Source organism: Mus caroli, chromosome 15 (assembly GCF_900094665.2).
Source record: "Mus caroli chromosome 15, CAROLI_EIJ_v1.1, whole genome shotgun sequence".
NCBI lineage: Eukaryota > Metazoa > Chordata > Mammalia > Rodentia > Muridae > Mus > Mus caroli.
In genome coordinates this window covers 14537443-14544379 of record NC_034584.1, presented here as the reverse complement: position 1 = coordinate 14544379, position 6937 = coordinate 14537443, and positions in this window count along the sequence as shown.

Here is a 6937-nt window from a genome sequence, read left to right as displayed (position 1 = left end):
CCAAGGGACTTGGGACACATGATAGCTCTCTCACCTCCTCTGGTGGTCAGAGTACTCCCAGGTATACACCTCTCTTCTGGGGTGAGGTGATGGAAAGGTGCCTGGATGTCTGGAGCCCAAAACGGGGTCTGTCCCAGAAGCTGTGTTGCTTCTGCAGTCTGCTCGCTCACCCTCCTCAGTCTGCTAGCTGACATGTGCAGAATGGTCTCTGAGGGACCTGGGACACAAGATTAGGAAAAACTAGAACTTAAGGTTCATGAAACATGAAACAAAGCCAAAGCCAGAACATATAAATACCCACTAATTAACCATTACTTAACAGTGTCAGCATTTAAAGTTATTTTGGGTTTGCTTTGCCTCATAGGATGACTGGATATAGCAGTTCTGTAACATCAGAGAGGATTTTGTGAAACCAAGATTGACAGCAATCTCATCTCAGATGATGAAAGAACTGTCCTGGGACTATCTAGTTTACAAATGCACAGCTCTCTTGGTGAGTTGTTAGAATAAAATCTTCCATTTTGGAGATGACCTCATTAAAATATAAGATGATAAATGAGAGTTAAAGGAACAGAATATGTTCTTATTGAAAATAGATTCTTTTCTTATATAATGCATCCCGGTTAGAGTTTCCCATACTTCAACTCTCCCGAGTTCCTTCCCATCTCTCCTTCCAACCAGATGCTCTCTCTCTCTCTCTCTTCCTCCCTCACTCCCTCCCTCTCTCTCTTTTTCTCTCTCTGAGTGTGTGTGTGTCAAGGGAAAATCAACAGGCTTCTAAGAGATAAGAATAAAATAAAATTAAAAAATAAAATAAAATAAAACAAAAACTTACATATTAGAATTGGACAAAACAAAAGAAAAATAGTCCAAAGTGAAGGCAAAAATGTCAAACAAACATCTGTTCACACATGGGTATTCTATGAAAACATTAACCTGGTGGTACTGATTAGTTCATACTGTTGTTTCTCCTATAGGGCTGCAAACCCCTTCAGCTCCTTGGGTACTTTCTCTAGCTCCTTCATTGAGGATCCTGTGCTCTGTCCAATCAATGAAAACACATGGTGTGACTTGTGTCTCTAGCTGCATATGTAGCAGAAGATGGCCTAGTTGGTCATCAATGGGAGGAAAGGCCTTTGGTCTTGTGAAGGTTCTATGTCCCAGTATAGGGGAATGCCAGGGCCAGCAAGCATGAAAAGAGGGTGGGTTGGGGAGCAGGGGATGGGGGGGTGGATAGGGGAATTTAAGAGAGGAAACTAGGAAAGGGGAGAGCATTTGAAACGTAAATAAAGAAACTACCTAATAAAAAAACATTAACCTGGAAGCTATAGAGTTATATATCTGCCTTACTGTTTCAGCTATAAATACCTTCTCTGATATTGTGTACTGCAGTCCAAGGTTTTCACATCCTCTTTCTCTCAGTTGGTTACCATGTTTCCCTAACAGCAATCCAAGTAAATTAGCCTTCAGAGTTTGCATTATCCACCTAATATCTGCAAAATATTTTCTGAGATGAATTCTTCTGCCTCCCTAGTTATCATATATCCAAATATAGGCTAAAGAATAACCCAAAGTAAATGTTACAGTAATTTGTTACATATAATATTTTAAACTTCCATACCAATGCAAGCTTTTTTTTAAAAAGATAGATATTTATCATTGCTGTTGTTTATCTGTTATTATGTTGCTTCAGTGTGGGCTCTATGTTTGGCTCACAATTCTGGTTATAATAAGTTTTAATTTCTTTTACTTAGAGTATTTGATTCTTGTCTGCTTTTTTACTCACTCCTTTAAGCAGTGATCTGATAATTATGTGCCTGCTGGTCGGCATTGTTTTTCCTCTGTTGTACTTTGTGAAGCAAAGTAAATGTACACACACTGTTCCCTATGGCATGAAAAGAGTCACAGGATTATATACAAGAAATTCATTTCCTACGACATCTCAATAAGGCACACAAAATTGGGAGGAAAATGTGCTAATATAGACTCTCAAGTAATTGTACATAGGAGAGGACGATAATTAACTTTAGTATTGGTTATAGCACAGTGTGTTCAAAGTACCTAACAGAAAAGACAGTTTCTAAGGTCTGAGTTGTGCAATTAAAGATATTAAGTCTAAGCTCTAATTATTGCAGTACCAATGGTTTTGATTTTGTTGTTGTCTAGTTTCAAAACTCATTATGAAAATATTTATTTTATTAGCAAAATGTCTTTGTTATATATCTAGGCTTAAGTATTGAAATAAGTATAGGAAATGTCTTATTCCCCTATTTTTTTCAGAGAGGTTGAAGATTAGGAGGAATGGAATGTCTTAGTTAGGTTTCTACTACTCTGACCAAGGCAAGTCTTATAAGGACAACATTAAATTGGGGCTGACTTACAAGTTCAGAAATTCAGTTCATTATCATCAAGGTGGGAACATAGCAGCACAAAGGCAGGCGTAGGAGGAACTGAGAGTTCAACATCTTGTTCTGAAAGCAAACAGAAAATTAACATCCTCAGGCAGCTAAGAAGCTCTCAAAACCCATCCCCATAGTGACACACTTCCTCCAACAAGGTCACACATCCAGATAGGGCTACTCCCTGTGCCAAGTATGCTCAAACCACAATATTGAGGAACATTTTATAGAGACTAGTAAGGATATGGATACACAGACAATGTCTAAAATTAGGGTAATGGTACGCTGATACCTCTCTAGTTAGTGTTGGTTTTATTTATGAACTACAAATAAATTATCCTAACACATATATTTTTATTTTTTAGACTCCGGATTTTATCCTTCTCCCGGTCTACCCTCCAACTGTTCCCCATTCCATATCACCTCCCCAACCCCTGTCGCCATGAGGATATCCCCACCTCCAACCTACTACCCTTCCAGACCTCTAAACTCCTCGGGGTCTCCAGTCTCTGGAGGGTTAGGTGCTTCTTCTCTGACTAAACCCAGACCCAGTCTCTGCGCTCTCTCTGTCTCTTTATCTCTCTGTCTCTCTCTGTCTGTCTCTCTGTCTCTCTCTGTCTCTGTCTCTGTCTCTCTCTCTCTCTGTCTCTCTCTCTCTCTCTCTCTCTCTCTATATATATATATATATATATATATATATATATATGTATGTATACACACACACACATATATTATATATGTGTGTGTGTGTGCGTTTGCGGGTGTGTGTGTTACAGGCCTCATTTCAGCTGGTGTATGCTGCCTGATTGGTGGCCCAGTTTCTGAGAGATCTCGGGGGTCCAAGCTGATTGAAACTGCTGGTCCTCCTACAGGGTCACCTTCCTCCTCAGCTTCTTCCAACTTTTCCCTAATTCAACCACAGGGGTCAACAGCTTCTGTCCATTGGTTGGGTGCAAATATCTGCATCTGACTCTTTCAGCTGCTTGTTGGGTCTTCCAGAAGGCACTCATAATAGGTCCCTTTTTGTGAGCACTTCATAGCCTCAGTAATAAATGTCAGACTTTGAGACCTCCCCTTGAGCTGAATCTCACTTTGGGCTTGTCACTGGGCCTCCTTTTCTTCAGGCTCCATTCCATTTTTGTCCCTGTAGTTCTTTCAGACAGGAACAATTATGCGTCAGAGTTTTGACTGAAGGATTGTTACCCCCTCTCTCAATTGATGCCTTGTCTTTCTGTTGGAAATGGGCTCTATAAGTTCCCTCTCCCCACTGTAGGGCATTTCATCTAAGGTCCTTCCCTTTGAATCCTAAGAGTCTCTCACCTCCTAGTCTCTGGTATATTTTGGAGGGTTCCCCCACCTCCCACCTCAAAAGGTTGACTGTTTCCACTCTTTCTGCTGACCCTCAGAGCTTCAGTCCTTTTCCCCTATCCAATACCAGATCAAGTTCCCCTCTTCCCTGCCCCCTGCCTCAGTCCATTCATTTTCCCTCCTAGGTCCCTCCCTTCCTCCCCACGTGTGATTGCTTTCTTCTCCCTACCAAGTGGGACTGAGGAGTTCTCACTTGGGCCCTTCAGCTTGTTGATCTTTTTTATTTCTGTGGACTGTATCTTGGATATCATGTCTTATTTATTTATTTATTTATTTAGGCTAATATCCACTCATTAGTGAGTACATACCTTTTGGGTCTGAGTTACCTCAGTCAGGATGATATTTTGTAGTTCCATCCATTTACCTGTAAAACTCAGGATAGCCTCATTCTTAATAGCTGAGTAGTATTCAACTGTGAAAATGAACCACATTTTCTGTATCTATTCTTCTGTCATGGGACATCTGGGTTGTTTCCAGCTTCTGACTATCAAAAATATGGCTGCTATGAACATAGTGGTACTCATTCCCCTGTGGCTGGGTGGGGCACCTTTTGGGTATATTCCCAAGAGCGATATTGCTGGGTAGATCTATTCCCAGTTTTCTGAGGAATCTACAGAGTGAGTGTACCAGTTTTCAATAATTTTTGTATGAAAAAAATCAACAAGCTACACCTTGTTCTAAATATAATCAAGAAATCCAGCCCAAATGTTTCATTATTCTTGAGAAATGTTAACATAAATAAACTGAAGAGAAATTTAAAAAAATCACAGATGATTTATTTACTCATTTATTTATTTTTGTATGAGCACCTATCCTTGTAAAGAGTCATGAACATGTATGGAGGTTGTAGAATAAATATGGGGGGGTGGGGCTGGTGTTCACCTTCCACTTAGTTTGAAACATGGATTCTTTGTTGGTCACTGCTGTGTATATCAGACTATCTGCCTCATAACCTTCAGGCGATTCTCCTGTCTTTGCTTTCCACCTTGCAGAAGATGTTTTCCCTATACACCACTTTATGTAAGGTCCACAGATCCAGGCTTAGATCTTCAGGGGTAAATGGCAAATACTCTACTCACTGAGTTGTCTCCTGGCTCCTAATATTTTTGCAATGTTTATGGAAAATGTTATGTAGCAATGAATTTATGAACATTTATCCTATAGAAAAAATGTTCCACAATATCTACAATATTCACTGCCAGACCTTATACAGAAAAAAAAAAGCTTAGTGATGTGTTTATTAAGAGTAAGCTTTAGGCACAAGATTGTTTTTGGTACTTGTAAATGTGTTATATTTTGTTATATCAATATGAAGAAATAGTTGCTATAGATGATTATTTCAATTTGTGTTTTAATTTATTAGTGAGAATGATTTTGTATATGTGAAATTTAGAAAATATCCTAATCAGAAAATATAAATCATTTAAAAATGAATTTCATTCATAAAATATTACCCTGTACATTTTATTAAAAAATCTAAAATATTTTGACATAAACTCTAGCTTATTTGGGCATTATAGACAACATTCAATTTAAATAATTCAAAATCTGTTTAAATTATTAGAATGCTGTATCATAGATGTAGCTACATGAATTTTTAGTCTGTGATGTGCATAATTAGGCAGTAAAATCAATTTCTCTTTACTTTCAAAGTGAAGGGCAATTTTCTATTTATGAAACCACAAATGGTAGTTCTCAGGAAATATTACAAAAAAGGGCTCATACTGCGATGATTTCTTGGTCATTTGAGCTGATCTTAGACCAATATTTCCTACTTACTGTTATTGATTCTTTAAACTACATGCTAGTTTCAGCCATATTAACTCTCGAGATCTATGAGAAAACAGAATTTAAAAATCAGAATTTGGCTTATGCATTTCAGTAAGAAAATACTTTTAATTTTTCTTAATTAGCTATACTTGTAGTGTTAGACATTTTAAATTTAAAGTTTAAGCTTCGATTAAACCATAAATGTAACATTTAAAGAGCATCCCAATATCATTTAAGTCCTGTGATAGAATCATGTTTTTGTAATGGCTAATTCCAAGGACCAGATTCTGCATGGAGAGATTCTGAGAGAATGGGTGTCTGTGAACAGCAAAAAGACTCAAAGTCAACTCTGGATCAAGCTGACCACCTATGTTCTGCTTGATACAGCTTTTCCAGTCTGCTTCTCTCTATGTTCAGCTTTCTCTTTAGAGATTTTCTGTTTATATTCTGCTTTCTTGCTATTCTTAGAGATCTGTCTGTGTTCTGCTTCTGTGTGTATGTGTGTATGTGTGTGTATATGTGTGTGTGTGTGTGCGTGTGTGTGTGCGTGTGTGTGTGTGCGTGTGTTGTCTGTCTCTGTCTGTCTGTCTGTCTGTCTGTCTGTCTCTGTGTTGGTCTGTCTGTCTCTGTGTCTGTGTATGTGTGTGTCTCTGTGTCTGTCAGTTCCCTAAGCAGTTCTCTCCTTTTATCCTAAAAAATTCTTTAGATATCTTATCTCCTGCAGAACATAGGTCCAGTCTTTTATTTTACATTTCAATCTAGTCATTTACTCCAATTTTTAAGAGACAGCAAGCATATATTATTTTCCTTAGCATTGCAGAAGTATGCAGAGGTCTGTTTTCCTTAGTTAAGCATAGATGATAAACAAGTTGGGTGGGACCCAGCCCTGAGTTACCATTTCTACCACACCTGGGCCTAACCTCCCAGCTCTGTTGTAGACTGACCTTGAATTCAGGAATCATTTGTATTTCTCTGACAAGGTGGCTCTTAGTGTAGCTGCCTTTGTTTCTTTGGATTCATGAAGACCCTCAGAATATATATCTCACCCTTATATTTTGCATAGTTGAGAAATTATATATTTGGAACTCAGGTGATTAAGGTACTTTTCCTTGCCTTAAGGACTCTCCTGAAGGGCCTAACATTTACAATTTTGCTGAGATATTAGCCCCACCTTTGCCTCCTCTACCCATACTCTTTCAGATTATCATGGACTCATTAACACTGGCAGAGAGGAGATTCCTTGGAAGAACATGAAAATATGGAAATTGCTCTTCCGGTCAGAAAAGCACCGGGGCAGCTGGGGCGCAGGGTCTGCTGACACTCGCCAGCTACCCACAACACCCGCCACAGGATTTTAATACTTCTGGTGAGTGGAGCACAGCTTCTGCTCCAATCCAATT